This window comes from Monodon monoceros, unplaced genomic scaffold (genome assembly GCF_005190385.1).
Source record: "Monodon monoceros isolate NGI ecotype Baffin Bay Population unplaced genomic scaffold, NGI_Narwhal_1 Super_Scaffold_12, whole genome shotgun sequence".
NCBI classification, from domain to species: domain Eukaryota; kingdom Metazoa; phylum Chordata; class Mammalia; order Artiodactyla; family Monodontidae; genus Monodon; species Monodon monoceros.
Genome location: NW_021703768.1, coordinates 117,384,996 through 117,404,747, shown reverse-complemented (window position 1 = coordinate 117,404,747; position 19,752 = coordinate 117,384,996). Strand labels below are relative to the sequence as shown.

The window sequence follows — 19,752 nt, the reverse complement described above, 5'->3', positions numbered from 1 at the left end:
ATGTAGAAATATGTATAGGTATGTATATATACACAAGTTAGTATACGCATATTTTTTTTTGCTCTGTCAGCTAGAAATGACATTCCAGTAGCAACATGCACACCTTATACTCCTGGTTTTTAATATCGTTCTTCAATAAAAGGAACCATGGCTGCTTAGAGAAATGACTGATTCTAGGACTGGGGCAGTAAATATATTGTACAAGATGAGCCTGGATCATCTTATAGTGCCAGAAAGTAAGAAAGTACTAAACATACACACATACACAAAATAATGAGGGTATCTCAGAGAGATACAGGAGCTAACTGAAAGAGCTCCCAATGGCCAAAGCTGGGACAATTTGAGCAAATAATTAGTATTGGATTATAACCCAAAGTATAAAATAAATATCCATGAGTTCATATGTATATAAGTAAATGATTGAATAAATAAATGAATGGAGAGAATAGATAAGTCTTCCATGCACAAGAATTCCAAATTTATGTAGATACTTTGCCCTCAAGGAGGTGAAGCGTAACTCCCTTTTCCTTAAGTGTAGGTTGTGCTTAGTGACATCCTTCCAGAGAGTACAGCATGGAAAAGGGAGGGGGAAGGGTAACTTTATAGTGGAGAAACCTGACAAACACTACCTCAGACAGGTGTCAAGATTAACATCAACAGTGATAAATCATGTTAATAGTATGTACCCTTGATATATGCAAGCAGTATGAGAACTGTCATAGTCAAGAGGAGCCTAAGGAGACATGATGACTAAATGTAATATGATATCGTGAATGGGATTCTGGAACAGGAAAAGGACATGAGGTAAACATGAAGGAAATCTGAATAAAGTATGGACCTTAGTTAATAATAATGTATCACTAGCTAATAATAATGTATCAGTGTTGGCTCATTAATTGTGACAAATGTATCATACTAATGTTAAGATGTTAGTTACAGAGGAAACTGGGGATGGGCTATTTAGGAACTCTGTACTATCTTTGCAACTTTTCTTTAAATCTAAAACTATTCCAAAATTTAAAGTTTTTATTTTAATTATTTTATTTTTATTCTTACATTTATTTATTTTATTTTTATTGTTCCAGTTTTATTGAGATATAATTGACATATAATTATTGACACTAATTGTATTAGTTTAAGGTATACAACATAATGATTTGATACATGTATATATTGCAAAATGATTAACCACAGTAAATTTAGTTAACATATGTCACCTCAGTTAGTTTTTTTTATTGTGATGAGAACTTCTAAGATCTACTCTTATAGAAGTTCATTTTAAAAAATGTTTATTTCTTGGACTTCTAAGAATTTATCTTTAAGAGTTAATTAGACATGGCACAAAATATCATATAGTAAAAAAAAAATCAATACAACCTAAATATCTAACAGGAATTAATTTATGTTAACTCGATTTTGGTATACAATTTGATTCTATAGTTATTAAAAATGAAGTTCACATTATATTAAATAAAAGATAAAATTATAAAACAAAGCATATATAGTATTCCCAATACACTAGAATGGATAGAATATTCCCAAACATCAAAATGACATACACCAGACAGAGAGATTATCTGTGGATGGTGGGATAATGGGTGTTTTTATTTATTTTATTTATTTATGTTTTCAGTTTTTCTATACATAGTATAGTACTCTGGTGATAAGGAAAATAAATTTAATATAGTTTGTAAGAAAAAATCACTTTATGTATAAAATCAGGGAACTGATCAAATGGGGTATTTATCGGCAGTGTTAGAAAAATTAAGCAGGAACAATTATTTTTCAGATAAAGAAGATGATGATGATTTCACCCTATGTGTTTGGTTTCAAACAGCAATGGGGGGAACTTAGCCAATATAGAACATTACATGGTAAGTCCGCAAGAAACTCTCAAGAGGAACATACTGAACAGAAACAGATAAAGGGGGACTTCCCTGGTGGTCCAGTGGTTGGGACTCCACACTCCCAGTGCAGGAGGCCCGAGTTCAATCCCTGGTCGCGGAACTTAGATCCCACATACCGCAACTATGCCTGCGTGCCCCAACTACTGAGCCCGCGTGCTCTAGAGCCCACGCGCTGCAAGGACGAACCAGCACAGCCAAAAATAAATACATAAATAAATAAAATTTTAAAAAAAGGAACAAATGTTTTTACTGTAACTGGAAACAAATTTTTAAAAGATGTCAAGTTGTAGCTTTGCTTTCCACAAAAAGAAACATCTCTATGCAGAAAGGTCATGTGGTTAGCAATGAAGGTGAAGTCACTTTCCCCCCAGGTGAATCTTTGGTGAATATATTTTGGGTATTGCCTCCACTGAAAGATGCATACTGAAAATATGAGTACTAGCAGCAATTCTATGAGCTTCCCGCCATCCCTCAGTACTAATTAAAAGGGAAGGTCAAGAATCACACTGAGGAATAAGTACCAGTAAGTATATAAGGGTTCAGCCCAGATGCACTGGTCACAGTTGTACGAGCACTTTGACAAGAAGAGGGTTCGAAGAGCCTGCAATCAGTAGATCCCTTGGAGAAACACAGAACCCTATCATGTGCATCGCAATGAAGCCCCCACCTATCCTATTCCACACTTGGGAAACCTGAGGCTAACCACTCCAAACGTCCTCTTGTGCCCTACGACTTGGGCAGCCACACCCATCTTTTGTAGAAGCTCTTCTTGACTGGTACCACGGCATTCTGCCATAGACTTTAGAAGGTCCCACGGCTGGAATGGAATCTCATGGTTTGGAAACTGATGGGAGAACAGTTAAATAGTAAACCCCACAGCAAGAATCAGCTTATCTTGCAGGTCATGGTGGTCTGGCACGTAGTAAATCACTTTTGAATCAGAAGGGCTCTTAAGGAGTCCTTTAGTCTTTCTAATAAACACTCCCGGGTCTTCCCTGGTGGCGCAGTGGTTAAGAATCCGCCTGCCAATGCAGCGAACACGGGTTCGAGCCGCGGTCTGGGAAGATCCCACATGCCGCGGAGCAACAAAGCCTGTGCGTCACAGCTACTGAGCCTGCACTCTAGAGCCCGTGAGCAACAACTACTGAGCCTGCGTGCTGCAACTACTGAAGCCCACGTGCCTAGAGCCTGTGCTCCACAACAAGAGAAGACACTGCAATGAGAAGCCCGCGCACCGCAACGAAGAGTAGCCCCTGCTCGCCGCAACTAGAGAAAGCCCGCGCGCAGCAACAAAGACCCAGTGCAGCCAAAAATAAATAAATTTATAAAAAAATAAACATTCCCTCCTTTTAATAAAGGAGGAACTGGAGGAATGGGCATTAGGGTCAATACCTTGCTGGAAAATCTCTGAGGTTCCTCTATGACCCTGTCTATCTAACCCTCCGATGTTTCCTGTAAGAATCAGAAGTACATCATTGTTTACCAAAGTCAGGAGCGAACAAGCCCAGGATTCCAGCTCGGGGAGGAATTTTGGCTTATATGTGAGAACTGAGTCATTCTGAAGGCTGATCTTGGAGACTCTAGTGGAGTGTTTGAACTCAATTCAGTTTACTACACCCCTTGCTCATCAAGGCAGGCTCATAAATCAGGAGACACAGCATGGCATTCACCTTCAGGTCAGGTAACAGTGCCACCTCCCAGATGTTCTGCCCCAAAGAAGTGGCATGGTGTCTACTATGGCCCCGAAAGTATACCCATAGATAGTCTAGTTGAGACATGAGTCTGGTACAAGTTCACAGAAGCTGTAAGGAAAATTGTGGTCAGGACTCTACCTTGAAACTTCTCACCTAGAGGGCCTTCTTAAATCCTGGCATTGGCACCACTGGTGACAAGGAAGAAAAAAACAGCCAGGGTTGGACTTTTCCAGCAGAGATCTAGTGGATGCAAAAGGTTTGTCAGTTGAAGAAGATTCCTTCACCAGTACAAGAATTATGTAGGACAAATGTCTGAGAAATGGGCAAGCCTGTCAGTGGCCTCTGGGGTTTGGCTAAAGCCCTAGACTGTCCCAATGCCTCTGCCCATAAGCTGGCAGCTTTTTTATCTGAGACTGAGCTGTAATAGAGAGTCTTAAGAAAGCAGCAATATTGCTCTATCTACTAGAGATTTTAGAGGAATACTAGGATTCCTGGAGAGTGACCAAAGGATTCAGAAATATTAAAAAACCCAAGAGCAATGGTGAGACCACTATTCAGTCCCTGATCATCTCCTGCCCAGCAGTTACACTAAACAAGTCCCATGTTGCTCTCTCATATACCTTTAGCAGGAGTGAAAATTGATACAGTCTTTAGGGAAATCAGTTTGGAGGTGCCTTCAAATTTTAAAAAAATTTTTTTAAAGAATAAATTTATTCTATTTTATTTATTTATTTATTTTTGGCTGCGTTGGGTCTTCGTTGCTTCACACAGGCTTTTTCTCTGGTTGCCGCGAGCAGGGGCTACTCTTCGTTGTGGTGCACGGGCTTCTCATTGTGATGGCTTCTCTTGTTGCAGAGCACGGGTTCTAGGAGCACAGGCTTCAGTAGTTGTATGGCATGCGGGCTTAGTTGCTCCACAGCACGTGGGATCTTCCCGGACCAGGGCTTGAACCTGTGTCCCCTGCATTGGCAGGCAGATTCTTAACCACTGTGCCACCAGGGAAGCCCAGCCTTCAAATTTTTAAATGTGCATACCCTTTGATTAGCAAATCCACTTCCAATTCTGGGGGAATAGTGCCCAGAGACACTCACACGTGAGCTCAAAAATATTTGTACAAGGAAATTCATTGAAACCTTGCTTGTCCGTCAATAAGAAAGTGGCTAAGTTGCAGTACAGCTATAAAACGACCTGGTATACACTTGTTAAAAAGAATGAATGAAAACTCTAAGTAAAATGTTCATGGTAAACTGCTGAGCAAAAAAATATATGCAATTATTTCTGTTTTTGAGTAAAAATATTTTATTTGTACACTTATTGTTTGAATTTGTTTACAATGAGCATATAACACTTTTGCAATAATAGATTTCCAAAAGCACCCGCCATTATTACCTTTAAACTAAGAAGTTGGTAGATGATTTTCTTAAATTTTAAAATAGCTCTATTGCTGTAATGTTACTTGTCCAATAAATTAAAATTGGGAGGAAAAAGCAAATTCATTAAAATTTAGAATGTACTTTTTTTTTTGCGGTACTTGGGCCTCTCACTGCTGTGGCGTCTCTCGTTGTGGAGCACAGGCTCCGGACGCCCAGGCTCAGCACCCATGGCTCACGGGCCCAGCCGCTCCGTGGCATGTGGGATCTTCCCAGACCAGGGCACGAACCCGTGTCCCCTGCATCGGCAGGCGGACTCTCAACCACTGTGCCACCAGCGAAGCCCTAGAATGTACTTCTTAAGGTCAGATATAGAGAATTATATTTAACTCAGAGAAATGTGAACTTAGGGGAGAACTATTTTACATATATTTTAATATACACGCACATACACACACATATATTGCCACAGTTCTCATAGTATGGTTTATAGACTCCTGGAGGCCCCAAGGCCTTTTCAGGGCTGTGGAATCAAAACTGTTTTCATTATAATTCTAAGATACAACTCTTCACTGTGTTGACTTTTTGATAGTATGAAAGCAATGGTGGGTAGAGATTTCCCTGGTGGTCCAGTGCTTAAAACTCCATGCTCCCAATGCAGGGGGCCCAGGTTTCATCCCCGGTCAGGGAACTAGATCCCACATGCTGCAACTAAGACCCGGGGCAGCAAAAAAAAAAAAAAAAAAAAAAAAGCAATGGTGGGTAAAAATTGCTGGTGCCTCAGCACGATTCAAGGCAATGGTATCAAACTGTACTAGTAGTTAATGGAGTCTTCTCCACTCAGCATGCAAAGGGGAAAAAAAGCCAAATTTAATACGAATATCCTTAATGGAGCAGGTAAAATTAATTTTATTAAAACTCAACGCTTGGGACTTCCATGGTGGTCCAGTGGTTAACACACCACGTTCTAAATGCAGGGGGCCCAGGTTCGATCTCTGGTCAGAGAACTAGATCCCACGTGCATGCCACAACTAAGAGCCCGCATGCCGCAGCTGAAGGATCCTGCGTGCCACAACTTAAGGATCCTGCATGCCTCAACGAAGATCCTGCACATAGCAACGAAGATCCATGTGCCACAACTAAGACCCAGTGCAGCCAAATAAATAAATATTAAAAACAGAAAACAAAACTCAACACTTGAGTACATATATTTTAAATATTCTGTGTGAGGAAATGGGAAGTATACATAAAGCACTTCTGCTATACATTGCTTGCCTCAAGTACATGATTGTCTCAAGGAAAAACACTTAGGCAGCAAAGCTGAACTTTCCAGTTGCAAAGCTGAACTAACAACTTTTTCATGGAATACCATTTTTACATGAAAAGTGTGACTGACAGATAAGTTTTGGCAATTCAGACTTGTGTATTTGGCAGACATTTTCTGGAGCCTGCCATCTGAAGGGAAACAGCTGACAGTATTTGTTTCCAGTTATAAAATTCAGGCTTTGGGGCAAAAATGAGGATTTTGCAAAATTGTACCCACTACCATTGGTTTACAGTTTCCCAAAACTTAAAAGACTTTTCTGAAGAGATAGTGATAATACTTTTTAAAATATTTATTTATTTATTTGGCTGCGTCGGGTCTTAGTTACCGCATGTGGGACCTTCGTTGCTGCGTGCAGGATCTTTTAGTTGCAGCATGCGAACTCTTAGTTGCGGCATGCAGGATCTAGTTCCCTGACCGGGGATAGAACTCGGGCCCTCTGCATTGGGAGTGTGGAGTCTTAACCACTGGACCACCAGGGAAGTCCTGAGGTAGTGATAATATTAACAAATGTGGTTTTCGATATTATATAATTAAATGTGTCAGTATTTGCAAGACCTACATAACTCAGTGGACCAATATTTCCCAAGTGACCAATGGCTGATGTTACAAACCCATATACGAGTAAAACAACCATCCAAAGATAGACCAATGAATTTTAATGTAACAGAATATGAAAAGTTTATAGTTATGTTTTCAACCTTTACAAAATTAACAGTCGTTTAATTTTGGTGTGGTATTAAAGGGAATAACCACAATTATCTGGACAAGCCATTAAAATATTTTTCCCTTTTCCAACTACATATCTGTGTGAGTCCAGATTTGCTTCATGTTATTCAACCAAAATACTATATTGCGATTGACTGAATGTGGAAGCAGATAGGAGAATCCATCCATCTTTTATTAAGCCAGACATTAAAGATTCCACCCTTGGGGCTTCCCTGGTGGCGCAGTGGTTGAGAGTCCGCCTGCCGATGCAGGGGACACGGGTTCATGCCCTGGTCTGGGAAGATCCCACATGCCACGGAGCGGCTGGGCCAGTGAGCCATGGCCGCTGAGCCTGCACGTCCGGAGCCTGTGCTCCGCAACAGGAGAGGCCACAACAGTGAGAGGCCCGCGTACCGCAAAAAAAAAAAAAAAAAGAAAGAAAAAACTTCCACTCTTCTCATTAAATTATTTTTGTTTTAAAAGATCATGGACTTGCCTGGTGGCACAGTGGTTAAGAATCCTCCTGCCAATGCAGGGGACATGGGTTCGAGCCCTGGTTTGGGAAGATCCCACATGCTGCGGAGCAACTAAGCCCATGTGCCACAACTACTGAGACTGCGCTCTAGAGCTTGTGAGCCACAATTACTGAGCCCACAAGCCACAACTACTGAGTCTGTGAGCCACAACTACTGAAGCAAGCATGCCTAGAGCCCATGCTCCGCAACAAGAGAAGCCACTGCAACGAGAAGCCCGTGCACCACAACAAAGAATAGACCCCACTCGCCACAGCAACGAACACTCAACACAGCCCAAAATTAATTAATTAATTAATTAATTATAAAAAATATGTAACGCGTGTTCACAGTTACGCAATGAAATTACGGATTTTTAAAAATTCCTCAGTTTAAATTTCTGTTACAGTAAATATTGGTAGACAAAATATCAATAGACAAAGCCTACATATATAAACAAGAGCTCTTTGGGTCTGTAATAAGTTTTCAGAGTGTAAAGGGGTTCTGAGATCAAAAAGTTTCAGAGCTGCTGCAGTACTATAGTATAGCGGTTCCAGCAGTGGCAGAAGAATGGAGGAGATGACCTATGGAGACTCTGCTGGGTTTTCAGTCTTTTCCCACTCAGCCACTGCTCATCTTTAGCCCAGCAGTCAAAGCATGGGAACAAGAGCTCTGAACTGTGCTCTGGGTATCTCTGATGTGAGTTTATGAAAGGGAAAAGGCACTTCTTTCCCTTCTTCTCCCTGTCTAAGTCTCCAGATAAGACTTATGGGTTGTGCTGGGTAAAGAGAGAGACTAGGAAAGGGAAGATGAGAGTGAGGCACCTGCACAGCTATTAAGGCGTTTAGAAACTCCGAAGTTAGCTGGTAAAGACAAACTTTCAGGGGCCACGTCTGGTCCACTTGGGCTCAACAGCATGAACAGGAAGGAGCCAGGGACATCCCCTAAAGCAGTAATACTCGGATTCCCTTCCTCCTGCTCTGGCCCATTTCTTAAAATAGCCTAAACCCTTCAATGGCCTTTAAGAACCAACAATTCTTCTAGGCCACAGTACCACCTGGTTAATTAGAATAGATCAACATGAAATCAAGTTTAAAGAGAAAAAAATGTAAACCAACATAATAACAACTGCTACTTTCCCATATACCTCCTGTTCCACCTCCACATTCACCTAAGCTTCTACTTTCCTCCTACCATCCACCCCTCCCCTGGCCTGAGCCCTTCTCTCCTTAGGCTATTGCTGATTCATTAGGGATATAGTCACCAGGATGGGGAATTTAGGCATAAGACATTTCACCATGATTTGATACTCCTTTGTGCCATTTACTGGCTGTGTGATCATGCAGATCACTCTCCTTCTCTGGACCCTCAGTTTCTGCATCTTTCAGATGAGATGATCTTCCAGCTCTGTGATCCTATAGTTATTAATGAACAGGAGATATGTCCAGGCTGGAGCTAAGGACTCTGAAATAAATGTCATTGAAAAGAGCAGAGAATCTAGAGAGGGAACAAAGCTCTAGTTTGCATCATTACATATTATCCCCTTTGGACATGGATATATTCATGGGAGATGAACAAACACAGGTCTCTGAAAACAACCTGGAGAAACCTCCCAAGGCCATGATTCTTCCCTTGGGTTCACTTAGCTAGTACGTTCCTAGAGTTGGTATTGGAGAATTCCCCAGTTCTTGCCCAGCAGTGGTAATTCCTTTGGTCTTGGAGGCCCTAGAGGCTTTCAACTTCCCTGTTGTGACTCTTCTAATTAGATATCGGGCTCTACAATTCTTTTTATTTTTTTAACACCTTTATTGAAATATAATTCACATGCCACACAGTTCTTCCAAAGTGTATATTTCAGTGACTTTTGTTATATTCACAGAGTTGTACAACCATCATATCTATTTTAGAACATTTTCATCACCCTTAAAAAGAAATCCTAAACCCATTAGCCATTATCTCTCAACACCCCAGGTCCCAAGCCCTAGGCAACCACTTGTATACCTTTTTGTCTTTATAGATTTACCTATTCTAGATAGTTCATATAAATGGAATCATACAACATGTGGTCCTTTGTGACTAACTTCTTTTACTTAGAATGATGTTTTCAGGGTTCATCAATGTTGTAGCATTTATCAGTGCTTTGTTCCATTTTATTGCTGAATAACATTGCACTGTATGGGTATAACACATTTTGTTTATCTATTCATGAGTTTGGGTTGTTGGGTCATTTTGGGTTGTTTCCACCTTTTGGCTATTGTGAATAATACTGTTATGAACATTGGTGTACAAGTGTCTGAGTGCTTGGTTTCAGTTCTTTTGGGTATATACCTAGGAGTATAATTGCTAGGTCATATATTAATTCTGTGTTTAACTTTTATTTATTTATTTATTTATTTTTGGCTGCGTTGGGTCTTTGTTGCTGCATGCAGGCTTTCTCTAGTTGCAGTGAGCAGGGGCTACTCTTTGTTGTGGTGCACGGGCTTCTCATTGCGGTGGCTTCTCTTGTTGCAGAGCATGGGCTCTAGGCACGTGGGCTTCAGTAGCTGTGGCACACTGCTCAGTAGTTGTGGCCAATGGGCTCTAGAGCGCAGGCTCAGTAGTTGTGGCGCACGGGCTTAGTTGCTCCGCAGCATGTGGGATCTTCCTGGACCAGGGCTCAAATCCATGTCCCCTGCACTGGCAGGTGGATTCTTAAACACTGCGCCACCAGAGAAGTCCTGTGTTTAACTTTTTGAGGAACACAAACTGTTTTCCAGGGCTGCTGTACCATTTTACATTCCCATCAACGATGTGTGAGGGTTCTAGTTTCTCCACATCCTTACCAATACTTGTTGTTTATAGCCATCCTAGTGGTTATCAATGGTATTTCATTGTGGTTTTGAATTGTGTTTCTCTGCTGGCTAATGATGTTGAGCATCTTTTCATGTGCTTATTGGCCATTTATATATCTAAATAAATGTTTATTTAGATCCCTTGTCCATTTTTAAATTGGGTTATTTGTCCCTTTTATTATTTTTTTTTACATCTTTATTGGAGTATAATTGCTTTTGTCCCTTTTATTATTGAGTTGTAAACTAGATAAAAGTCCCTTATAAGATATATGATTGCAAATATTTCTCCCATTCTGTGGGTTGTCTTTTCACTTTCTAGATAGTATCATTTGGAGCACAGAAGTTTTAAATTTTTTTTTTTTTTTTTTTTGCGGTACGCGGGCCTCTCACTGTCGTGGCCTCTCCCGTTGCGGAGCACAGGCTCCGGACACGCAGGCCCAGCGGCCATGGCTCACGGGCCCAGCTGCTCCACGGCATGTGGGATCTTCCCGGACCAGGGCACGAACCCGTGTCCCCTGCATCAGCAGGCAGACTCTCAACCACTGTGCCACCAGGGAAGCACAGAAGTTTTAAATTTTGATGGTGCCCAATTTCTTTTTTTATTTTGTTATTTGTGCTTTTGGTGTCATATCTAAGAAACCATTGCCAAATCCAAGGTCATGAAAATTTATACCTATGTTTTCTTCTAAGAGGTGGTTTAGCTCTTACATTTAGGTTTTTGATCCATTTTGAGTTAATTTTTGCATATGGTGTGGGGTAGGGGTCCAACTTTATTCTTTTGCGTATAGATATCCAGTTTTCTCAGCACTGCTTGTTGAAAACACTATTCTTTCACCATTAAATTGTCTCGGCACCCTCATCAAAAATTAATTGACCATAAGTGTGAGGGTTTGTTTCCGGACTGTCAATTCTATATGTCTTTCCTTATGCCAGTACTACATTGTCTTGATTACTATACCTTTGAATTAAGTTTTGAAATTGGGAAGTGTGAGTCCACCAACACAGTTCTTCATTTTCAAGATTGTTCTGGCAATTCTGAGTTGGCCTCTACTATTCTTACCCCCAGGGACAAGGCCTCATCCACACCACTTCTTCCAAGGTATACATTATGGTCGCCTACAACCCTAATCCTCAAACTCTCCAGCCTCATCCTGAAATTTTCTCTCCCTCACTCCTCCACTCTAGTTATGTGGGCCTTTTCTCATTTTCTCAAAGATTCTGAAGTCCTTCCTGCCTGAAGGCCTTTGCACTGATATTCCCTTTGCCAGAAATGCTTCCCCTCCATCCCCTCCTCCCTATTCTCAAGGCTGACTTCTTTTTGTCATTCAGGTCTCTGCTCAAATGTTAATCTAAGGTAGTCACCCGCCTTCTTTATCACATTAACTTGTGTATTGTACTTATCAGTGTCTGAAACAGTCTTATGTATATATCTTTATATATTTATTTATTTTCTGTGTCCCCCTACTATAATGGATACTCCAGGAGAATAGAGATCTTGTCTTATTTAACACTGAATTCCAACATATAAACACTGCCTGACACATAATAGATATTTAATACATACATATTTGTTGAATGAATGAATGAGTAAATGAATGAAGTGATCCATCAAGCCCTGGACAGCTCCTATACTGGGATTCAGCACCAAGAAGAGAGGTAAGAAGCAGTGAACTGGTCCTCAAACCAGGATTAATTACTTTCCATGTATTCATCTCCCATTTTGCACCAGTGAGCAATTTCTCCCTCCTTTTATTTGGAAGTTTCCCTGAAATCCTCCTTCTAACATGTGACTAATTTGAGAAGTAGATACAAACACATTCCTGCCTCCCCCAATATCTGCTGTGATTTGCTCTCAGGAAAAATGACCAAAGATGTCTCTGACCTTAGTATATATGGACAAATGCACACTCAGGTCCATTTGCAAAGACAAAAATCTAGAGTGTTGGGAAGCATGAGGCACTGGACAAGAGGACAGAAGAACACAGAACTAGGAAGATGAGAACCCAGAACCTTAGGGAGAATCAGAACTTCAAGTAGACAAACAACAACGACAACAAAAAACAAAAACAAACAAAGAAGAACTTCAAGTAGAGAACCCAGAAATTCACATTATAACAACGTTTGAGTCCAATTCCCATGAAACTTTGAGAACCATTGTTCCACAGCTACAGACTGGAGAGGAGAGAATATAGGTTACTGATAGGGCGAGATTTTCCCTGGGGCTTGGGAGGCTCTAATAACTGTCTATGCAGCACTAGGTCTTTCATCTAAAGATCTTAAAGAGTGCTCACTTTGGCAGCACATATACTAAAGATCTTAAAGAATGTTATAGGCATTAACTAACCCTCGCAGCACCCTAGAATCCAGGCTCTTGTCCCCATTTTACTGACAGAAAACTGAAGTCTATGGGTTAGAGCCTGGAAAGGAATATCTCAGGCCCATATGGTCTGGACTGACCAAGCTAAGGGCTAAGTCTGAAGCCAGTACTTCAAAATCTTTTCCATGGGCTTCCCTGATGGCGCAGTGGTTGAGAGTCCGCCTGCCGATGCAGGGGACACGGGTTCGTGCCCCGGTCTGGGAAGATCCCACATGCCGCGGAGCGGCTGGGCCCGTGAGCCATGGCCACTGGGCCTGCGTGTCCGGAACCTGTGCTGCATGGCGGGAGAGGCCACAACAGTGAGAGGCCCGCCGCAAAAAAAAAAAAAAAAAATCTTTCCCATATGACAGTGGTTCCCAATCTAAAGAGTATAGAGCTCTTGGGAATTCCCTGGCAGTCCAGTGGTTAGGACTCTGTGCTTCCACTGCAGGGGACACGGGTTCAATCCCTGGTCGAGGAACTAAGATCTCGCATGTCGCCCTGGAACAGCCAAAAAAAAAGACTATAGAGCTCTTAAATTCATGTGTATGGGGGACTTCCCTGGTGGTCCAATGGTAGAGAATCCTCCTTACAATGCAGGGGACACAGGTTTGATCCCTGGTCAGGGAACTAAGATCCCACATGCCGCGGGGCAACTAAGCCCACACGCCACAACTACTGAGCTCGTGCACCCTAACTAGAGAGCCCACATGCCACAAACTACAGAGTCCACACACTCTGGAACCCAAACGCCACAACTACAGAGACCACACGCCACAACTAGAGAAGAGAAAATCCGCATGCACAACTAGAGAGAAGCCCGTGAGCCGCAACAAAAGATCCTGCATACCTCAGTGAAGATCCCACATGCCACAACTAAGACCCTATGCAGCCAAAAATAAATTAAATAAATAATAAATCTTAAAAAAAAATTCATGTGTATGTTTACCATCCTTGACTGCAGGCAGATGATAATTTGGCTGGTTCCTTGTCACTCAGGTCTTACCTTAAGGTCACCTCCTCTGAGAAGCCTTCCCTGAACATCCATCTTAAGTAATGTCTTCTCCCAGTCCTTATATTACCCTGTTTGATTTTCTTCAGAGTATTTACCATTATCTGAGATGAACTTATTCATTGTTTGTTACTTCTATCCTTCACTACAATGTAAACTCCATGAAATCAGGAACCTTATCTGACAGGATACTGTCGATGTTCAGTAAGTATTTGCTGAATATTTAAGTCTAAATGAAGATGTTTTCAACAATATGTAGATGCTGTTAAAATGAACAAAATATACAATTATCTAAGTTTAAATGATACTTCTGATATATATTTCTCTCCATCAATAGATACTTAGACTATAATGTTAGGATCCTTCTTTATAACATTAAAAAGAGCCATCAGAATTTCCATTTCTGGCATTGTATGGATTTAAATTTCTGAACAACCTAAATAACTAAATGCTAGGTTAAACAACTAAAATGCTAGGTTAGATATAATTTTTAACTTTAAAATTCATAGACGAACTGGCACAAAAGTAATGAGTTAGCATGATCCTAAAACAAATTTTAACCAGAAACACTTCGCTGTGAAACATTTTCTTACTTCAAGAATGATACCATATTCTTCTGGTTTTGCTTCCATGTCACCAGCCTTTCCTCAATCTTCTCCTTTCCTGGTTGCTCCTCAACCTCCTACCTCTTAACACCGGAATGTTCCAAGCTTTGGTCCTTGGATCTCTTCTCTAAGTCCATTCCCTTGGCAATCTCACCTAGTCCATTTTAAATATAATTTATATACTAATAAACTTATAAATTTTTATCTCTGACTCAGACCTCTCCCCTGAACTTCACACTTGCATGTCCAGCTACTTATTTGACATCTCTGCCTTATTATCTAAAAGGCATCATACTTAAAATGCCCAAATATGAACTCAGTCAATGGCAATTCCATTCTTCCTGTCACTTATGCCAGAAACATTGGAGTCATCCTTGACTTCCCTTTTCTTTATACCCCAAATGCGTAGAGGGAGGAAAATGGAAAAGAAAATGAAAAGACATGAAAGCTCAATCAATCCAAAATAAGATGAGAAAAGGGAAAAGAAACAGAAAAACAGAATAGAAAACCAATAAAACAAAACCAAATATATTAGTAATTACTCTAAATGTAAATGTACTGAGTTCTCTAGCTAAAAGACAGATTGTCAAATTGGGTTAAAAAAAACAACCACCATATCTCTCTATGTGCTTGTTATAACAGATACACCTAAAATATAAAAACACAGACTAAAATTCAAAGAATGTAAATATACAATATAGGTAAATTCTAACCAAAAGAAAGCTGATTTAACTATATTTCTAGCAGACAAAATAACTTTTAGGCAGAAAGCATTCCTAGTCATCACAAAATAAGACCATTACAAAATAGTAAATGGATCATTTAACCAGGAAGGTATAACAATTCTAAACTGGAAAGCACCCAATAGCACAGCTTTTAAAAATATATAAAAGCAAAAGTTGACATATCCACAAGGAGATATTGACAAAATCATTATCATAGTAGGTATATTAACATACCTCCTCTAGTACTTGATAGTTCAAACAGACCCAAAAAGAACTTATGAAATATATAGAATATTTTGAACAGCACAACTAGCAGGCTGTCTTAATAGAAATAGGTAGGAAATTGCCCCCCAAAATTGGAGAGTAAACATTCTTTTCAAGCACACATGGAACATTTATAAAAACTGACCACACGCCAGGTCATAAAGTTAGCCTCACAAATGTCTAAATGCAGTTAAGTTAGAAATCCGTTATAAAAAGATAATTAAGGGGGAAAAACCATAAGTTCGGAAAATTTTTAAATGTACTTCTCAACAACTTGTGGGTCAAAGAGGAATTCATAGTAGAAATTAGAAAATACTTAGAAATAAATGGTAATGAGAATACTATATCAGAACTGTGGGATGCAGCTAAAGTGGTACTATGAAGGAAATCTATAGCAGTAGTGCTTACATCAGGAAATAACTAAGGCTCAAAATAATGAGCTAAGAACTTAGAAAATTAACAGAATAAACCTAAAGAAATGGAAGGAAATAATGAAGAGTAGAAATTAATGAAGTAAAAAAATATTTAATAGAGAAGATCAACAAAGCCAGAAGTTAATTATTTAAAAAGACTAATAGGGCTTCCCTGGTGGCTCAATGGTTAAGAATCCACCTGCCAATGCAGGGGACACAGGTTCAAGCCCTGGTCCAGGAAGATCCCACATGCCGCGGAGCAGCTAAGCCCGTGCGCCACAACTACTGAGCCTGTGCTCTAGAGCCCACAAGCCACAACTACTGAGCCCACGTGCCACATCTACTGAAGCCCACGCACTCTAGAACCCATGCTCCACAACAAGAGAAGCCACTGCAATGAGAAGCCCACGCACAGCAAACGAAGAGTAGCCCCTCCTCGCCACAACTAGAGAAAGCCCGTGCACATCAACGAAGACCCAATACAGCCAAAAATCATAAACAAAAATAAATAAATTTATTTTAAAAAAAGACTAATAAAATAGACTAACTTCTGGCAAGAGTAACCAGAACAAAAAAAGAGAGTGCAAATAATATTAAAAATGATAAGGGACTACAGCTAAATGTGCTACATATATTAAACAGATAAAGGTTTTAATAACTTTATGCCAATAAATATGGAAACTTAGATAAGATGAATAGATTCCTAGAAAAATACAATTCACCAAAACTGGCTAAAGAAGAAATAAAGAGCCTAAAAATCCTATATCCTGAACCTAAAATGGTGCTAAAAAAATACAGTCTTTCCCAGAGCTGAGGCCATGGAGCTTATGATGAAGCTAACCATCAGAGGCTGGGTTGGGTCACACTGTGACCCGCATTCCAAAAAGCTGGTCAAGTTACAGATTTGTTTACTTCAAAGGTGCTGCCTATGTGATGAAGAGGAAGACTAGGACTCTTCAATTAAAAAAAATTACATTTAAGGGGGACTTCCCTGGCAGTCCAGTGGTTAAGACTCTGCACTCCCAATGCAGGGGGCATGGGTTCACTCCCTGGTTGGGGAACTAAGATTCTGCATGCCGCACGACATGCCCAGAAAAATAAATAAATAAAAATTTTAAATTATATTTAAGAACTTGGTACTTCATATTTCCTTTCTCTTACTGATATAGATATCACTGTTTTAGTGTATTCCATCACCATTAAAAAAAACCACACAACTGATTTAGGCCCCCATTATTTAAATCCTTATTTGGGATCATTAATTTATATTAATAGACTGTGTACTGTCTTTTTCATTATGTACCTTCCCCAAAAGTTACTCTCAACTAGTGCTGCAAACTGTGAAGCAGATTTCTTAAATCATTTTGGGAAAGCGTGGCAAAAGAGACAGCACTTTTCATTTTTTAGGGTAGAAAGTATGATTTTCTCTTCTCACTGATGTTCACTGAATATTTAACAATCATCTGTTGCATTCATAACATTTCTGCATCATTTATTCAAACACTCTTTCTCAAAACATTTATTGAGCAAATGCTTTTTTGCCAGGGGCTGAAATAGCCATAATATTATAGAAAGAGGAGGCTCAAGTCTATAAAACAATTTTTCTTTTTTTAATTTTTGGCCACACTGCCATGCAGGATCTTAGCTCCCCGACCAGGGATGGAACCCATGTCCCCTTCAGTGGAAGCACGGAGTCTTAATCACTGGACCACCATGGAAGTCCCTATAAAACATTTAAGGGAGGAACTTCTCAAATTATTTGCCTGTTAGTCACCACCTGTAAATTCTCCCCAGCCAACATAAAGCCAAAATTACCAAAATAATGCTGCTAAAACCTGCCCTGGACCAACTGAGATAAGATAAAGATAACATTTTCAGTAATGGAAAGGCTGTGTGCTTTGGAATCACAGTTTATTGTTTATGGGACGTTTTGGATCTTCATGTTTTGGGGAAAAAATTGTAGGCTGTTAAATAATTCAATAAAAACCTTCATTTTGGGAATTCCATGGCAGTGCAGTGGTTAGGACTTGGCACTTCCACTGCTGGGAGCCAGGTTTCAATCCCTGGTCAGGGAACTAAGATCCTGCAAGCCAAGCGGCCAAAAAAGAAAAAAACAAAAATGAAACTTCATTTTACCTTTGTTAATTATAAATTAAACTTAACCTCAATTTTTTATATCCTAAAAATATATAGTCTATAATTTTTTTAAAAAATCTTATAACCATTAACAAATTTGAATGAACTTAACTTTCCTCAAAGCCAGCACCAGGTCCAGATGGCTTCAGCAGTGAATTCTTCTGAGTCAACAGTAAAACGGATAATTGAATTGTGGTATTGTCATACAGTGGAGTGCTAAACAGCAATGAAAATAAGCAAACTACAGCTGCATAGGTCCATATGAATAATTCTCAAAACAATGCTGAGTGAAAGAAGCAGAGAACTCATATACTGTGATTCCACTTATATAACATTCAAAAATAGGCAAAATAATAAATACATAAGTATACATAAATAGATGTTAAAACTATAAAGAAAAGCAAGAAAATAATTACCATAAAATTCAGATGTGTTTATGGGGAGTTAGGGGTGCAGTATGCGAGGAACATACAAAAGGATTTCTGAGGTACTAGGATACCTCTTAACCTGAGTGTTGGATACACAGGTGTTCTTTTTATTGTTACTCTTTAATTTCATTCCTAGGCATATACTCTGGAGAAATTCTTGCACTTGCAGAAGACATTTTATATACTCTTTTGTATATATGATATCTTTTTCAATTTATAAAGTTATTTATTCTATGCAAGAGGAATGTTGGATATGTATGTAGTACCGACATGGGGAAAACATCCAACACATATTAAGTATCAAGCATGTCATAGAACTCAATAAATCTGAACAATATACACTAAAATGTGAACACTGGCTACCTCTGGGATGATTTCCATTTCAAAATTATACATTCTGGAGTGTTCCAATATTTTGCAATAATCTTATTCACTTTTGTGGTCAAAAACTAAAGTTTATTTTTATATGTGTAAAAAAACTGTTTAAAATAGAGAAATACTTTTCTGGAAAGAGGGACTTTTTTTCCCTTTTGCAAACTGAAAAGAGTTCCCTGACAACACCCTGACTGTACAAAAGAGAATTTGTGAGGACAGAAGTTTCAAAATGGGAAGGGCTTCTAGACTTAGGTTCCTTCAATGGGGTAAAGAGTGAATGGGGTCTGCTCGGTCCCTCTGGCTTACCAGACTTTCCCAACCACAAAGCAAACCTGCTTGTCCCCTGCCATTCTCCACCCCCGGCTCAGGAGGGTGAATGAGGTCTTGGCCAGCTGCCTTCCAGTCCTGCCCCAACGTTCCAGGTTCCCAGCCGACTGAGCATCTGGCAGTTAAGCCAAAGGCCAACAATGTCCTGACTTCCTGAGTAAATACCTGTGAACAGAGAGAAGACATAGTGGGGTCAGAGCAAGGACTACACAACAAGGCAAAGAACAGAGCCAAGACGTGATAGGGGATAAGGAGAGCTCAGGAGATCTTGTTCTGGGCCATCCCGTGATTTTCCCTGTCTCCCTCCAGCCCCCAGAATTTTCCATTGCAACTGGTGGGGACTCGGGCTCTTGGGCTTGGAGAGACATGGCGAGGTGGAGCCCCAAAGAGTTCATTTCATCAAGGGGGAAAAAATTCCAGGCTTTTGCAGGTACTGTACCCTTTGTCTAGAACGTTTTCCCTCCATCTTATCCTGGCTAGCTTCTGTTCATTCTTCAGATTTCAAATTATGGACCACTTCCTCTTGGAAGCCCTACCCAACTCCCACCACTGTACATTCACCACCCTCCAAGAAGAGATCGGAGGCCTCTCTGCTGCCACAGCCTCTCCCTCCCTTAGCCAGCACTATCCCACTCTAACAGTTGTCTTTCCCACTGGAATTTTAACTTCCTGAGGTCAGGGACCATGACTGTCTTACCACTGTGTATCTCTAGTACCTGGATACTCCAAAAGTACTCAGAAAACGTTTTGATAAATGGATGAATA

At 40.1% G+C, this 19,752-nt stretch overlaps 1 long non-coding RNA gene across 1 annotated transcript in view; it reads left to right on the top strand.

The window, feature by feature from the left end:
* LOC114892467 overlaps window positions 1-19,752 on the top strand; it is a 51,942-nt gene that overhangs the window by 7,364 nt on the left and 24,826 nt on the right. The window lies entirely within an intron of this gene.